This window comes from Hemicordylus capensis, chromosome 1 (assembly GCF_027244095.1).
Source record: "Hemicordylus capensis ecotype Gifberg chromosome 1, rHemCap1.1.pri, whole genome shotgun sequence".
NCBI lineage: Eukaryota > Metazoa > Chordata > Lepidosauria > Squamata > Cordylidae > Hemicordylus > Hemicordylus capensis.
In genome coordinates this window covers 21600319-21618399 of record NC_069657.1, presented here as the reverse complement: position 1 = coordinate 21618399, position 18081 = coordinate 21600319, and the positions used below count along the sequence as shown (strand labels likewise).

Genomic DNA, 18081 nt, shown 5'->3' with positions numbered 1-18081 from the left:
AAGATGGTTCGGATATTGCAGCTATTTAGAGAAAACACATGGAGATCCTTGTATGACTAAACACTAAATATTTATTGGTTAAATACACTTAGATAGGAAAGACCTATCTCTAATCTAAAGGACTACATAGTGGATAGGTAAGGAGAGAGATAGATGTTTCCATCTGCTCTCTAGGAGGAAAGGAAGGATTGTGACTCAGCACAGGAAGTGCTGCAGAGTCAGTTCAGGGGTCACAGAGTAGGGACAGATAGGGAGACCCCAACTCACTGTCTCTACTCCCAATGCCCCTAGTGGTCATTAGGACAGTTGGTGCAAAAGGTCGATGCACTGGAAGTTCATCTCCAACAACATGTTCCCAGCTTAATGACTTACCAGCAGTTGAGTGAAGTCATACAGCTAGCTTCATATGTTCGTTTGTGTTCCAAAAAGATTTCTGCAGTCAGGTCACAACCCTAGAAATTGCCCATTGCCATCCTTATATGGAATCTCCCCAACCCCATCATCAAACATACTACCTTGGAATCTCCAAACAACTAGGTAGGATGTTCGGTGATGGGGTTGGGGAGATTCCATATAAGGAGCCCAGCCTTTGGAATGGCAGTACAGCAGAATGCCTCTGTCTGCTCTTGTTCCTTTCGCTGCCCCTTCGAACGGCAGTACGCTCACCAAAGAAAACCACAGGGCTCTGTGGGCGCCAGGAGTTGAAATCGATTTGAAGGCATGCTTTACCTTTACACTCACAAGAGTTATTAGGATCCATTCTGCAGCTTCTTCAGAGTAATTTGTGCATCGCCCAGCAATCAAAGTGCATTAGACTTAACTTAGCTGCAATAAAGTGTAATTATATGGCCGTTTCCTTAACTGCCGTTCGATGCAGGTATTGCTTTGACTGATCAGGCTATAAGCATCTTTCTGGTTAAAAGAACAGTGATATGCCCACATGTTTGGGAGGACACTTTCCAAGATGGGGCAGAGGCTCAAGAGGGCTCTGTTTCCCTTAAAGAAACATCCCCCCTCACCGATGTCCTGTGCAGTCTTTCCCTTCAGCCGAGGCTTTGCACATGCCCCATAAACCATTGGCCAGGGAGCTGCACTTATTGCTGGCAGGAGCTGCCACTGACAGTGAAGAGCAAAGCACCAGCACAACTTTGTTCATTGCGCAAGTACAACTCAAGTCGGATGTCAGCCATAATTTTTAAAATTAATAACCCCCCCCCCAAAAAAAATTTGCGGGCGTTGTGGACCCACCCATCAACACCTGTAATACAATAGCAGCCTCTCAGACTCAGGCTGCAGTCGGGGTTATTTGAAATATGGAAGCCGTGTTGTCTCCAGGGAATGACACAGAATAGGAAATTAGCCACTGATCTGAAATATGCCGTATTTCTATCTCTGTGTGTAGCAGAAAGCCTCTTCTGTTTTCTCCACAGTGGAGAAGATTGTGTTGGCTGTTAAATGCATTTTCAGACTCCAGAACATTTGTAGATCAGTGCAGGGTTTGTGTGTGTGAGGATGTGTGTGTGTGTTTTCTAAAGCTGGGTGTCCTCCAGAAAGAGTTGCCTCCCACTCATTTTCGCTCTCCAGAGCCACATGCTGCGTTTCATTGGAGATGTCTGAATCTTACATCAATAAGTCACTTTCTCTCTTTGCCTTCGGAGAGGCATCAACATAACTAATCTACACATCTGTGAAGAGGAAGGCAGCTCCGGCCCTGTGGAGCGGTGGAGAACTGTAGTACAGCGTGGGTGGGAAAGAGACGAGATCAGCTTCTGGAAAGAGAGAACAGAATAGAACTCTCTAATTTGTAGTCTCTGACATGTCTCGCTTTCCTCAGTTGCTTAGGAGGCGGTGGGGAGCGGGAGGGAGCAAGATTTGAATCCAAAAAGGAGTGGGAGGTTTTAAACAGGATCCTCACACATGAGTAAATTCCTCTTTGGTGGGTCGTGTTCGAAGCATAATTTGCACATTTTGTATCCTACCATTGCTTTCCGAAACAATCCAGGGACTAAATGTTCACATCTAACTCTACCATCTCTCATCAAAGTGCAACCAGAGAAAAGTGCTCAACAGCCTATATGGATTGCTGTTCTGGATCTTATCAAAGGTCAGAGGAGACCAGAACCCAGTGACCAACATCCTAACTAATGCTGTGTGCATGCAACAGGGCAATTATAATGCCCTTATACAAAACTATGGTGCAGCCACACTTGGGAGTACTGCGTAAAATTCTGGTCACCATATCTAAAGAAGGACATCGTAGAACTGGAAAAGGTGCAGAAGAGGGCAACCACGATGATCAGGGGCCTAGAGAACCTTCCTTTTGAGGCAAGGCTACAACACCTGGGGCTTTTTAGTTTAGAAAAAAGATGACTGCGGGGAGATGACTGCATGGTGAGGAGAAAGTGGATAGAGAGAAATTCTTCATAATACTAATACTAGAACCAGGAGTCATCCCATGAAATTGATTGCCACCAAATTTAGGGCCAACAAATGGAAGTATTTTTCCACACAACACATAATCAACTTGTGGAATTCTCTGCCACAAGATGTGGTGACAGCCAACAACCTGGATGGCTTTAAGAGGGGTTTGGATAACTTCATGGAGGAGAGGTCTATCAACAGCTACTAGTTGGAGGGCTATAGGCCACCTCCAGCCTCAGAGGCAGGATGCCTCTGAGTACCAATTGCAGGGGAGTAACAGTAGAAGAGAAGGCATGACCTCAACTCCTGCCTGTAGGCTTCCAGCAGCATCTGGTGGGCCACTGTGTGAAACAGGATTCTGGACTAGTTGGGCCATGGGCCTGATCCAGCAGGGCTGTTCTTATGTTCTAACCCAAAGAAGCACAAGTGCAGTGGTAGCACTCCCAAATGCAAAGTGCAGGAGCTTGCAGGCAGGGAGGATGATTTTTGTTCATATCCCCTCCCCCCAGAAGCACTCTGTGCAACCCGCAATTGTGCCCCTGACAGTCATGTAGAGTGCTTCATGCGTGGGGGGGGGGGGGATAAGTAGCAATTCTATTCTACTGCACATGTGCTTTTTTTGCTTGCGAATGTGCAGCTTTAGTCAGGATGTCGACCAGTGCCCCTTTCCCAGTATTGCTTATCAGCTCTAGTAGAAGCAGCTTTTCTTCATCTAATTAGACCACCAGAATACAGGAGGGGTTTACCATTGCCATCTTCCGTGCAGTATGAGATGATGCCTTTCAGCATCTTCCTAAATCGTTGCTGCCCGAGATAGGTGTTTCCCATAGTCTGGGAAAAATACCAGCGGGGATTCAAACTGACAACTAGTTTGGCTTGCTAGTCAAGTCATTTCCCCACTGCGCCATTAGGTGTCAGGGGTATTTAATTAGCATAAAGCACCTGTAGATACTGGTTTGGAGGAAGAGCTTGTATAGAGCTGTAACGAAACAATTTGGGCCTCAGGTACTTTAAGGAATACCTGCTCCCAGCTAAATTTGCCCTCGTGACTAGATTGGTCAGGAGGGCCCGGCTCTGTGTGCCTATGCCTGCTGAAAGGGAGAAGAGAGCTGGTCTTGTGGTAGCAAGCATGACTTGTCCCCTTAGCTAAGCAGGGTCTGCCCTGGTTGCATATGAAAGGGAGACTAGAAGTGTGAGCACTGCAAGATATTCCCCTCAGGGGATGGAGCCGCTCTGGGAAGAGCAGAAGGTTCCAAGTTCTCTCTCTGGCTTCTCCAAGATAGGGCTGAGAGAGATTCCTGCCTGCAGCCTTGGAGAAGCCTCTGCCAGTCTGTGAAGACAATACTGAGCTAGATAGACCAAAGGTCTGACTCATATATGGGCGTTTCCTATGTTCCTAACTTGTTTGTTGAGCACATGGGACAGGGCCTTTTTAAGGATTACCCCCAAGCTGTGCAACTTGCTCTCAGATGAGGTCCTCATAGCTCCCTCACTCCAGTCTTTTGGATGCGACTGAAGATTGCCCTTTTTATTCAGACTTTTGGCTAGTGGGTAGTTGTCCTCTGACTGCCTTCTAGTTGATTTTGTAGTTGTGTCCACTGTTTTTTTGGGTTGTGCTTTTAGTGATCAGCATCCTCACTAACAGTTGCTGCCTGCAAAGTGCTTCCGCAGTGTTTAGTAATCGTGCTGTGTGGACAGGGATCATTTCTGCTGATCTCTCCTTCCCCTGGAGGTGTTTTTTAACACCCACAGATATGTCCCTTAAGGTTGCGCAGCCCTTTGGGACATTTCTGCATGTTAAAGATCGCTCCTGGGAGAAAGAGAGATTGACATAAATTATCTCCTGCCTGCACAGGGGGACTCTGGATTACTCAATGCTATGGAGCAGCGATCTTCACTGTTTTTCAAGTAGGGTCCACTTTGGCAACAGCCATCAATGTGATAGCCATTCCCCACTGTGTTGACCTCCACACACAGTGCTACACTTTTCTCAGTGCTGGGAGGTCCCTTTAAGAGAGATGGAGCCCTCTCTTAATAGGTCTATAGGGAAAGCACCGGGAAGAGCAACAATTCCTCTCAGCCGGCTGCAGTAAAGGAGCAGCTCTTTCTTGATACTTCCTGCCCAAAACGTCCTGTTCCCTTCCTATCTGCTTTCCCCTTGTGAACCTGAGTCTCTCTGTCTAGTTCCACTACTCAAGATACCCAGGAAGGAGATGAAACGATGTTTTTTCTAGTGCATGTGTGCATATGCTATTATTTGCATGCAACACTTTTCTTTTTTTTAAGCACACCCAGCAGTGTTCCCTCTAACAGGGATTCCCAGATGTTTTTGACTACAACTCCCAGAAACCCCAGCTGCAATGGCTTTTGCTTGGGGATTATGGGAATTGTAGTGAACATCTGGGAATCCCTCGTAGAGGGAACACTGGCACCAGTATCTCCAAAGGACAAGAAACTATGACAAAATAGGGACTGTATTTACCAGCGGCAAGTAACAGAATGTAGGGATGGAAACAGACATTGGAGCATAACTCAATGTAGCATGTAAAGCAGGACTGTACAATTTTGGCCCTCCAGCTGTTTTTAGACTACAACTCCCATCATTCCCAGCCACAGTGGCCAGTAGCCAGGGATGATGGGAGTTGTAGTCCAGCATCTGCAGGAGGGCTGAAGTTGTGCAGCCCTAATGGTTCCTGAACTCTGCGGTGGGTGGTTGTGCACACTCTTTGCCTGGGAGAGAGAAGCACGGTCTGTTCCAAAGCCTGTGATACTGGTGTGGCTTTTAAAATGTACAACTTCCAATTTGTAACTCTGAACTATTGCTCCAAGGCAACCGCCTCTCTAAAGACACTTGCCACAAGGCAAATTCCCTTTCAGTGCAGTGATTGTTAGGCTATTATGCTAATGTTTCCCTATGATACATGGAGGAATTATTAGCTTGCGGCTCTGAGCCGTGAGTCAGAATGGTGCTGTTCTCATCATTAAAGTTGCTGAAAGATCAGATGTTCTCCTGGTGGAGCAGGGCAATTCTTGTTCTTTTTCTAGCAACTCTCAGGTGACAGGTAAGGTCTTGACGAAGGTATATTTTATTGGAGAGCAAGGGCCAGATGTTACAATTAGCAGAACCAAGGAGTAAAGCTTTCCTTAGACTGTGCCTGGCCTTGCCTGGCCTCAGCCTAAAATCCACTGGGCAAGGCAAAGTTCTAGGAAGAATAACCTGGCTGTATGGGACCCCCAGGAAAGCAATAGTCAAGCCAGCAGTAGCTTGAAACAGGTAGCCAGCTTGGACCTAAGACAGCTGCATAGGAACATGCAAAGCTGCCTTATACTGAGTCAGACAATTGGTCTATCTAGCTGTGTTGTCTGCACGGACTGGCAGTGGCTCTCCAAGGCTACAGGCAGCGGTCTGTCCCAGCCCTGCCTGGAGATGCCAAGGAGTGAACCTGGGACCTTCATGCAAACATGCAAATGCTCTTCCACTGAGCTACAGCCCCAACTCCGAAGGGGAATCTCTTACAGCGCTCACGTGTAGTTGCCCATCCAAATGCAAACCAAGGTAGACCCTGCTTAGGGACATAGGAAGCTGCCTTAAACCGAGTCAGACCCTTGGTCCACCTAGCTCTGTACTGTCTACACAGACTGGCAGCAGCTTCTCCAAGGTTACAGGCAGGAGTCTCTCTCAGCCCTGTCTGGAGATGCCAAGGAGGGAACTTGGAGGCTTCTACATGCAAGCCTACAGATGCTCTTCCCAGAGTGGCTCCATTCTCTATGGCAAATATCTTACAGTGCTCACATGTGGTCTCCCATTCAAATGCAAACCACGGTGGACCCAGCTTAGCAAAGGGGACAATTCACGCTTCCTACCATAAGACCAGCTCACCTCCCGCAAGGGAGGAAAACATCATGGCTGGTAAGATGCTTCACCAAAGGCCAGGGTCAGACTGAGCATTTACATTCTAGAGTAGGTCCTGCAGGCCCAGCTGGGCTTCATTTCTCCTAAAAAAAAGCAGGGGTTGGGGGGGGGAGGAGCATCTCCTTCAAGAACGTGCTTGGACCATTGCACTTTTTCAGTGCTCAGAGACCTCTTGAAGGGTATTTTGGTAACCCTGGCAAGGTAATCCAAGTGCTGGTGATCTTTGAGGCAGATCTTCAAGGGTCTCTGGTTGACGGTAAAAGGGGCTGCCTTGCTAACTGGGGTTTGAGACTTGAGGTGGTTCCCCTCCACAACTGTTTTCTCACTGGTACCTCAGTGTTAGGGGTCTAGACCAGGGCTGCGCAACTTTGTCCCTCCTGTAGACCTTGACCTACAACTTCCATAATCCCTATTGGCCACTGAGGCTGGGGGTTGTGGGAATTGTAGCCCAAAAACAGTTAGAAGGGCAAAGTTGTGCAGCCCTGGTCTAGGCACGCTGGCTGACATCCAAAATAGTGCTGCATTAGTGCAAACATGTGGCACTAGTGCAAGGATGTAGCACTAGCTAGTCCTGTTAACCTAGATGCTTGCGTTCTAGACTAGTGTTGTTTTGATGCAATAGGGTGTACTTGCAGAGCCTGGAATTTAGGAAGCTGCCTCATCTTGGCAAAGAGGCACCTTTTAATGTGGTGATTCTCTTTATTTAGCAGGGGGAGAGTAACTGGCCCTATCCATCCCCAGCACAGCATCCCTCTAGTGACTGTTGCTGGTGTCTCGCTTATGTTTCTTTTTAGATTGTGAGCCCTTTGGGGACAGGGATCTGTCTTATTTATTTATTATTTCTCTGTGTAATCCGCCATGAGCCATTTTTGGAAGGGTGGTATAGAAATCAAATAAATAATAAGAAGAAGAAGAACAGCCCTGCTGGATTGTGCCCGAGGCCCATCTAGTCTAGCATCCTATTTCACACAGTGGCCCACCAGATCATGCCACTGGAAGCCTACAGCAGGAGTTGAGGGCATGCCCTCTCTCCTGCTGTTACTCCCCTGCAACTGGTACTCAGAGGTACTCCTGCCTTTGAGGCTGGAGGTGGCCTATAGCCCTCCGACTAGTAGCCGATGATAGACCTCTCCTCCATGAAGTTATCCAACCCCCTCTTAAAGCCATCCAGGTTGTTGGCTGTCACCACATCTCGTGGCAGAGAATTCCACAAGTTGATTTTACGTTGTGTGAAAAAGTACTTCCGTTTGCTGGTCCTAAATTTCCTGGCAATCAGTTCTTCAGACAATTGGTCCACCTAGCTCAGTATTGTCTTCTCTGACCACCAGTGGCTCTCCAGGATTTCAGACAGGAGTTTTCCCCAGCCCTCCCTGGAGATACCAGGGATTCAACCTGGGACCTTCTGCAAATGCTCTACCATGGATCTACATTCTTCCCCAACCTGAGGTGCGCCGCCTCCTGTGACACCTCTTCCTCAGTCCATACATGATGCAGGGAATGGTGCAAAACTATCCACGATCCTTGTTGCGTAAATGAATCATGACTGCAAGAGACTGAGCTTCTTGGCTTTTCCACCTAGCTATGTGACCTTCTTGTGTGGGTACATCTTTGTTCACCACACTATAAAATCATTAGTCTGGATGCCAGCGAGCCAGCATCTCCTCTTTGGGATCCATGTCTGACTCATTTCATGTCATGGGGTGACATGGATCTCAAACATGACATGGGACCACAACCCTACTATTTCAGCCTGCAGGCCTGTGTGATGGGGAAGCGGGTGGAGGGGTTGTATGTGTGGATGCTCCCAATGAATTATAGGGTTGCCAACTTGTGGTTCAAAAAATACTGAGGCAGAGCTGAAGCAGGATCTGCTTGTGTCTCTGTTGGGGTGTTGCCTGGAATGAACTGGACGGTAATGGGATGGATCCTAGCAAATAATAGGGAAGGCTGAAGTGTTTTTAAAGTATTTAAATTGGTTTTAAATGGTTTTAATTGCTTTTGAATTGTTTTTATATTGTTTTTAGCACTGTGTTTTGAATTGTGCATTTTTATGTCTTTTAAAAGTTGTTGTGCACTGCCCAGAGCCTTTGGATGGGGTGGTTTATAAATGTAATAAATAAAATAAAGAAATAATAAATAAAACGTGCAGAAAAGGGCAGCCAAGATGACAAAGGAGGCTAGGATATCTTCCTTACAAGGTAAGGCTAAAACATTTGGGGCTCTTTAGTTTAGAAAAAATGGCCACCTAATGGCGCAGCGGGGAAATAACTTGCCTAGCGAACAAGAGGTTGCTGGTTCAAATCCCTGCAGGTATGTTTCCCAGAATATACTGCCCCGATGCTTTGGAACATGCTCTCTGCTGAAATAAGAGCTTCCCCATCTCAGACAATTTAAAAAAAATCTTTAAAGACACATTTGTTCACCCAGGCTTTTAATTAAATACCATTTTAATAGCTTTAACTTCATTTTAAAATATTGTTTTAAGGTTTTAAATTCTTATAATGTTTTGACTTTTTGTTATTTATTTTAACCAATGTTTTCATTTGTCATTTATTTGTTTTAACTAATGTTTTAACTTTTTGTTTTTGTTATAAACTGCCCAGAGACATAGGTTTTGGGCAGTATAAAAATATGTAAAATAAAATAAATAAAATGGGAAACACCTATATTGAGCAACAGCGATACAGGAAGGTGCTAAAAGGCATCATCTCACACTGTGAGGAAGGATGCAAAGGTAAACCCCTCCTGTATTCTACCAAAGACAATCACAGAGCTCTGTGGTCACCAGGAGTTGACACCAACTCGAGGGCACAACTTTCGCTTTAGTTTAGAAAAAAGGTGACTAAAGGGAGACATGATAGAGGTTTTTGAAAATCATGCATGGTGTGGATAGGGATAATTTTTTCTCCCTCTCTCACAATACTAGTTCCAGAGGTTGTCCCATGAAACTGATTGCCAGGAAATTTAGGACTGACAAAAGGAAGTACTTTTTCACATAGGTGCATAATTAATCAGTGGAATTCTCTGCCATGGATTGTGCTGAGGGCCACCAGCTTGGATGGCTTTAAGAATAATTCACGGAGGGCCGGTCTATCAGTGGCTTCTAGTCTGGATGGTTATAGGCTAACTCCATGTTCAGAGGCAGGATGCCTCTGAATTCCAGTTGCAGGGGAGCAACAGCAGGAGAGGGACCATGCCTTCATCTACAGGTCATGGGCTTCCCAGAGGCATCTGGTGGGCCACTATGTGACACAGGGTGCTGGACTAGATAGGCCTTAGGGTCTGACCCAGCAGGACTGTTCTTGCGTTCTTATTAAGGGTCTACAAAAATTAATGGGATCTACCTTAATATCCTTAGCAGATCTAGAAATAGTTCTGTAGAAACAGGGAACTAATAGATCACATATCCCAGGGCAGTGGAAAGTAGATAGTTCAGGGGTGCTTCGAGTGCATTTGCAGGGTAAATATCCAGGTGTTCCTTGGGTAGATCCCAAACAAGTGAGAGATGATTTAATTAGTATTGCTCATACACAAAACCATGCCTCTTATGCACAAGTGCTGCACACAGCTTTTTGGCCATCTTTTTTCTGTTTGTTGGTGTTTATTGGGGTTTAGAAACCCAAACTGGTTCTCTCTCTCTCTCTCTCTCTCTCTCTCTCTCTCTCTCTCACACACACACACACACACACACACACACACACACACACACACACGAGCAGTAAGTGCAATAAATAGTCCTAGATTTCAGATATTAAACCCTCTGCCTCTTAAGTCTCATCCAGACTTATTATTCCATATACAAGGGCTTTTGAATTTTTTAAAAAACATTTATATCCCATTCTTCCTTCGAGGAGCTCAGAGTGGTGTACATAGTTATTTTTATCCTCACAACAACCCTGTTAGGTAGGTTAGGCTGAGAGACACATGACTGGCCCAGAGTCACTCAGTGAGTTTCATGGTTGAATGGGGATTCAAACTCAGGTCTTCCTGGTCCTAGTCCCATACCCTAAGCACTAAGCTGTGCTGGCTGATCTTGCTGATCCTTTCCTCAAGGAGCGACATTAAGGTAGGCTGGTACCAGCAGAATGGTAATGGATGTTGATACGAAAAGCTGTCTTTTGGTGGGCAGAGATATCCAGCTCTTCTGTCTTTTGGTATTTTGTCTTGTCCCGTCTTGCTGCAAACTGAATGGGGCAGTGCATTTCAGACGGAGGAAAGATGTCATAGTCCTTGATTTGACGATTGGCAATGAGAGTAAAGTTGCCTAGAGCTTTTCTAGCTGAATTCTGGAAAAGGACGGGTGCTGTGAGGAGGGACAGGATTAATGTTGGTTTGGAAATGCAGAGTTAATTGCTGTGCCCCAGGACGACCCGCCTGCTGCCTGCTTGCGCACTCTAATTGCAAGGGCTGTGGGCCTCTGGGCAGAGAAAAAACATCGCAAGACAAGGGACAATTTTGCCCAATCACTCTTTTTGAATGAAATCAGTGTGTAGTTAATCTACTATTATGAATTCTGGCAGAAAGGCTTCCTAAACAAGAAGGGTTGTTTAATCGTTTGGGCTGGAATCCAAGTCACTGGAGGGCAGGCGGCTCACACATGGCTGCAATTCGCTCCGGTGAAAACACCTTTTTCATGTCTGAGGAAATAGCTGTGGCTGGCATAAAAATATTTTTGGCAAAGGTGTTTTTTTTTGGGGGGGGCGTGTGTGTGCTGGGCCCAGATGTTTACTGACTTTCATAACTGTGACTTTTCAGGGTTTGTTTTTTCTTTGCTCATGAACGAATTCCAGCATAACGGAGTGACATAGCACAACAGTGTATTCTGGAGTGTGGCTAGGAAACCATCAGCTTTGGGTGCTTTCTGTCTTGAGAGGTTGGAACTAGTTGTGTGATGGCCATCACCGGGACCAACCCCAGGACAGGTAGTGCCCTAGTGGAGGAGCTCCTTCAGGGGCCCCCCGCCCATGGTTAGTTTATCAGCATCACTGTGTTGTGTGTGGCTTGTGCAGGATTGCAAAAGCTCAGTGGCAAAGCATCTGCTTTGCACGCAGAAGGTCCCAGCTTCAATCGCTGGCATCTCCAGGTAGGGCTGGAAGTCACGCTTCCTGAAACCTTGGACAGCTGCTGCCAGTCCGTGTAGATCAGGGATAGGCAGGCTTGGCTCGGCAGCCGTAGCTGAACTGCAACTCCCATCATCCCCAGCTGCTGTTCATTGCAACTGGGGATGCTGGGAGTTGTAGTTCAGCAACAGCTGGAGAGCCAGGGTTGCCTTCCCCTGGTGTAGGTAGTACTGAGGTAGGTGGACCAATGGTCTGAGGCAGCTTCCTGTTTTCCTAGGCTCCTGTTTCCAGGCTTTCCCAGCAAGGCTGAGGAGAAAGGCCCAGAGCTCTAGGAATTGGCTGCTTCGTGGCCAGCACTTCCCTCCTCTAGTTCTGGGATCCCTCTGAGATCTCGCAGGCCTCCTGCAGCGGCTTCTTCAGTCATCTTCAGAGGCGTATCTAGTGAAAATAGCGCCTAGGGCAAGCACTGAAATTGTGCCCCCTGTCCAAACATCTGACACCCATCTTTCAGATAACTTTACCATAATATCAGCTCAAAAATACAAGTCAAGCTCGTTAATCTTTTAATATTTCAAAAACTATTTAGCAGTGGATGTAGCCAGACCAAAACATGCTGGAAAACTACAAATTTCAGTATGCTGGGGCTCATGAAATACCCAAATACTATGTGGAGGTGTACTTGGAAAATTAAACAGAAGTGCCTGTCTAATTCTCTAGTATGCATTGTAGCATCACTATTACATAAGTTTAAAAATAAATGGAGAATCCAGCTTTTCCCAGATACTCTGAAAATAATTAAAGGATATGTAGAGCAAACTGTGTCACTGCTTGGAATATATTCTAGTATTTCAGAAAGACAGTTTAAATGAGCGAAAGAGAGCAAGAAACTCCCAGTGGGCCTTAATATTAAGGATTTCACACTGATTCAAAGACAAACTCTCCATTAATAGCCATATTATTAAGACATCACATTTAACTCACTCATCACAATGTAAGTGGGGGCTTCTTAAAGGCCATGGGGGAGTCTGCAAAGGTTCACCCTCCCCCCACTGGCCTCTAGGGCCTCGCAGGGACCATTTGAGCATGTGCGGTGGCCACTTTAATTTTTTTTTTTTTAATGGCTGCTGAAAACAAAATGGCCACCACACATGCTCAAATGGCTTCTGCGAGGCCTGGCATGGCCTAAGCCTAAGCCTTAGGCCATGCCAGGCCTCACAGAGGCCATTTGAGCATGTGCGGTGGCCATTTTGTTTTTGGCAGCCATTAAAAAAAATTATTTTAAAAAATGGCGCCCCCTTCAAGTGGGGGCCTGCCTGCCCTACCCTAGATATGCCCCTGGTCATCTTCACTCCCCCCCCCATTCTTTTGCCACTCTGGTGTGTTTTCCCTCTCCCTCTCTCCTGAAGAGAGAAATTGGGCAGGGGAAGCTCTTCCCCACTTCCATGTTTTCTCTCTCTCTCTAGCTCAGTGTCAATAGTATACCCAATAAACAGTGAGGTACCAAATGGCGCAGTGGGGGAGTAACTTGCCTAGAGAGCAAGAGCTTGCTGGTTCGAATCTCTGCTGGTATGTTTCCCAGACTATGGAAAACACCTATCTCGGGCAGCAGTGATATAGGAAGGTGCTGAAAGGCATCAACTCATACTGCGCAGGAGGAGGCAATGATAAACCACTCCTGTATTCTACCAAAGAAAACTACAGGGCTCTGTGGTCGCCAGGAGTCGACACTGACTCGACGGCACAACGTGGCTTGACTTTACCAAGCTCAGCCCAGCACCCCCTTCAGAGAGGTGCCCTTGACGACCAACCAGCTTCTCCACCCCAGGCCGACCCCAACCATTGTGTATGTGTGAAGCCTGGCTGCCACTTCTCTGGGGTAAAGCAGTGGCAAGGAGAGATTTGCAGGGGAGATGTGTGAAACATAACAACATAGGAAGCTGCCTTATACGGAGTCAGACCATTGGTCCATCTAGCTCAGTATTGTCTACTCTAACTGGCAGCAGCTCTCCATGGTTTCAGGCAGCAGTCTTTCTCAGCCAAGATTGAACCTGGGACCTTCTGCATGCAAAGCAGATGCTCTGCAGCTCGACTACAGCCCCATGTGGCTGGTGCTTAACCTTTCACAAGCCTGTCACTCTCTCTGCCGCTTCACCCTCCTCCGGCTGCAGTTCCAGAACCATTTCCCCATTGCACTGATGTGGAATGTGGAAAGATTAAAAGTAGGAGTGTCCACCAACGAGTGTTAACTCGTTGGGATCCAAAAAGGATCCCATCTGACACCTTCCTTTTTCTCCTCCGCGCTCCAGGCAAAGTCTGTCTAATTGACCCGGGCTCTGGGCGTGGTGAAGATTAATTTAATCCCCTGCATTGTTTGTCTTTTATGTCATTCTGCAATTTCTGCCGTTTGCTCAGAGTCAGTTTGGTGTCTCGATCTGGTTTACTAACTGCTACTTGTATTTAACTGCTGCCCTTTAAGAAAAAAACAATGTGTATCTTTTAGCTCTTGTTCTAGGTGTCTTACACTTGTTTAGAAATTTCTATGGATTTTAGATGTTACTAGGAATTTTAACAGTAGCAGCCAGGACAAGTGGATCGAGGGGGTGGTAAATGAGCCTCCATTAAGGCTCGTTCTTGTTCTTGTTCCTCTCACCCGGATCTCTCTGGCTTGTTCTCCCTTGCCTCATCTTGCTGCAGCATTAACTCCTCGCAGGTGGGCTGGTCATTTGCCCAGTTTCCCAGTCTGGTCCCAGATGAGACTCTACAGAGGGGATATGATGATAGGTTTTCTTGTTGAGTGCCAGTAGAACCGACAGTGGTCAGGTGGCATTTCACCCGTAATAGCCCCCTCAGTTCAGAGGACAATCTAACAGGTTTTTCATGCACAAACACCAGGGAACAGCTTTTTATTTGACACTGGAAATGTATGAAACTTCCAAAGTAGGACTTAATGCTCCCTACTCCATCACGTTCCTCGTACTTATCCTTCATAGCTGTTGCTTCCAGCTTTGTCACTTTCACGACATCCTCTGATTCACTCCACTGTTGTCTGTTTCAGATACGATTTGTGTTTGACGCAATTTGCCCAACACTTCCTCGGCACAGCGACCGTTGGCAGCAGGAACAGGTTTTTCTGGAGACAACCTCCATTCATGTGATTAGAAGGTAAATGTGATATTCATTATGCTGTCTCATTTCCCTGGCTGGCCCTGGCTCAGATGCTGTGGCTGTTATCATGCGCTGAGCCTCCCCTTCCTGTTTTTGTCAGAAGGATCAAAAGAGCTGCCTGCTGTTTTTATCTCCAGATCGGATTCTGTGCCCTCCTGACAGGCTGCACTCTGAAAAGTGGTTGCTCCCAATAGCAACCTTCACTTCGTCTTGAAGGAAGAAAGAATGCTTGCTTATACCCTGGCAAAAGGAGCAAGGCACATCTGGCTGTGTCAGAGTGCAAACATTTGGCAGTCAGTTGCCCCTGAACCTCAATGAAGGCAAGACACATGTGGATGGGATCAAACTAGGGCCGTGCTTTATTAATGAAACTATTGGACATCTGCAATGGTACACCACTGAAACATAGGAAGCTGCTTTATACCAAATCAGACCACTGGTCCATCTAATTCAGTATTGTCTACACAGACTGGCAGCTGCTTCTCCAAGGTCGCAGGCAGGAGTCTCTCTCAACCCTGTCTTGGAGATGCTAGGAAGGGAGCTTGGAACCTTCTGTGTGCAAGCAGGCAGGGGCTCTTCCCAGAGCGGTTCCACCCTCTACGGGGAATGTATTACATTGCCCACACATGTAGGCAAGCATGATTTGTCCCATTAGCTAAGCAGGGTCTGCCCTGGTTGCATTTGAATGGGAGACCACATGTGAGCACTGTAAGATATTCCCCTCAGGGGATGGAGCCGCTTTGGGAAGAGCAGAAGGTTTCAAGTTCCCTCCCTGGCTTCTCCAAGTTAGGGCTGAAAGAGATTCCTGCTTGCAACCTCGGAGAAGCTGCTGCCAGTCTGTGTAGGCAATACTGAGCTGGATAGACCGATGGTCTGACTCAGTATATGGCAGCTTCCTATGTTCCTAAATGCAAACCACCGTGTACCCTGCTTAGCAAAGGAGACAATTCACGCTTGCTATCACAAGGCCAGTTGTCCTACCTATATATTCTCTCTATGTATGTATGTTAAACATACATACTAGATGACTAGAGTGCAGGCTACTCCATCCCCAAAGGGGTCAGCCTCCTAATGAGGACTACTTACCCACTGCTGGGCAAAGCAGTCGGCATTGGAGGATGCCAGCTGTCCAAACAGCACAGCATCCTCCCAAGCACACAGTTCCCTGCTTTGATGAGGTAGCTGCCCAAGTCACTACCCCTGAGCTCCACGGCTCTGAGAAGGTGAGTTGAGCAGCACCCCAAAGGTAGCCCATTCCCAGACATCTTGGGCCACACAACCCTAAGAAGCTGTTCAATGGAATCCCATCTCACCTGTTAAACACTTCTTCTGCATGATCCCCACTGCACATTAAGGGCATCCAGAGAGGTCCATCTCTGGATGCCGCCAACTCATCTGGCAGCCACTCATCTGGCAGCCTTCTCTGTAGTTGCTCCTGGGCTGTAGAATGCACTCCCTGTAGATATCAGTGGCCTAACAGCTTTTAAATGAGCCCTTTAAGATGCATTTTTTAAATCCTGGCTTTTAGTAATCTTTGAATGTTTTGTTTTAACTCCTTGTTGTTTTAATAATTTGTTTTATAGTGTTTATGGTTGTGAACTGCCTAGAGCCTTGGAGTCAGGTGATATAATTAATTAATATAATAATAATAATTAATTAATCAATTAATTAATTAAAAAGGTGCCGCTGGCTAAACACCAGGTTGATCTATCTTCCCAGGCCCACCTTCCCTGCCTGTGGAAGATTCAACATCTTCCACCCCTACCTGTCAGGCCTACTTTAAAGTAACTCTGAGAGGCAGGTGGAAAAATTTCCTCCCAAAGCCAACCCAGAGGAAATAACCAATTTCTACTGAGTTGCAAATGGTGCTCAGTTACTCTCCTACTGAAGAATGGGAATGTGGATGGGAGCAGTGTTCCCTCTAAGGTGTGCACATGTACGTGCACACACAAGTTTTTTAATGCTTCACAATGATAGGAGGAGCTGATGACCTCAAAGGATCAAAAAGCGATGTCGCTATGAACGCTTGACCGCCACAAGCCAGTTATCCCTGTGGTAACTTTTCTGACACCTCTTGCTTAAAACTCCAAAAGTCAGAAGGATCGTGAGGCCCTGCTTTCATGGTCTGTATTCATACGGAAAACGAGATCAAGTGAGCTTTTGCTCCTCCGTTCCACGGGAGGTTTCTGTCCTCCCTGAGCTCGCCTTAGGACACCTGCATTATGGTTTAACACGTGTAACGCCCCAGTCAAACTCCCCACCTAATACTGTTCCCAAAGCGGGTTGCACCCAGCCCACACCGGGCGCTTGGAGCCAGAAGCGAGAGCCCCTTGGGGCTCACCCCCCCCTCGCCTCACTGGGTAAGTGAAAAAACGATAAGAAAAGTGTTGACTAATTTTTATATATAGTTTTATGTTCATAGTTTCAACTTCTGGCTTCTTCTACTTATTATATTTATAGAAACTTATTATTATTTTGTAGGAGTAGAATGTTTGAACTGTTTTTGTCTATTTTGCTGTTATACTGGTCAAAGGCTGAAATAAAAACTATGAATCAGGAAGGCCCCCACTCTGCATATATGTGCGCACACAGTGCCTTGATATTGCCACCCAGAACAAAACTCATTCCGCACACACATGAAAAAAGTTAGAGAGAACACTGGGTGGGAACCAGGATCGCTTCACACAGAGCGGGAGAAGCAGGCACAGCTATAAAGCTCTCTCTGCCCTCACTCCCCACTGGGCACATCACAGCAGGTGCTCCAACGATCGGAAGAGACAGGTCTGCCTTGCCTCCCTCGAGACTGAAGGCAAACCTGCTCCCTGCCAGCCATTTTAGGCACTGGGGGATTGGAGCAGCAGTTCAAAGTTCCGTGAGATGCTTCAAAAGGAGAGTTGGTCTTGTGGTAGCAAGCGTGACTTGTCCCCTTAGCTAAGCAGGGTCCACCCTGGTTGCATATGAAAGGGAGGCTAGAAGTGCGAGCACTGTAAGACGTTCCCCTCAGCAGATGGAGCTCCTCTGGGAAGAGCAGAAGGTTCCAAATTCCCTCCCTGGTGGCATCTTCAGTATAGGGCTGGGAGAGATTCCTGCCTGCAACCTTAGAGAAGTTGCTGCCAGTCTGTGGAGATGATACTGAGCTAGATAGACCAATGGTCTGACTCAGTATATGGCAGCTTCCTATGTTCTTAAAATTCTGTGAGATTCCGTGAGATGCTTCAAAATTCCGTGAGATTCCACTGCCAAAAGTGCAAGCCATGTATTTGCTCCTGTGGCAGATATGAATCCTGAGCAGAAAACCAGCTTGCACATATTGATGTATTTACATCAAATTTGTAATGAAACCACTTTTTTTCTTTAAAAAAATCCACACAAGGCAGTTAGCAGTGTTAAAATCAAATACAAAATATAAACACGGACAGCCTAAAACAAGAACAATTCATCAAATTAGCAGCAAGCCATTTCACTACAGCAATTAACATTTCAAGTTCATGCCAGATGTCACACTGAAAAAAAGGAGACTGA

At 46.5% G+C, this 18081-nt stretch overlaps 1 long non-coding RNA gene across 7 annotated transcripts in view; it reads left to right on the top strand.

Moving 5' to 3' along the window:
* The window catches only part of LOC128332970 (uncharacterized), an 89964-nt gene that overhangs the window by 32488 nt on the left and 39395 nt on the right, over positions 1-18081 (top strand). For 6 of the 7 annotated variants that reach the window (XR_008310796.1, XR_008310819.1, XR_008310812.1 and 3 more), the window contains one exon: positions 14450-14556. This is a non-coding gene — a long non-coding RNA (uncharacterized LOC128332970). Of the gene's footprint in view, positions 1-12819; positions 12961-14449; positions 14557-18081 lie in introns of those variants that run through there. The other variant, XR_008310797.1, reaches the window with a different exon arrangement.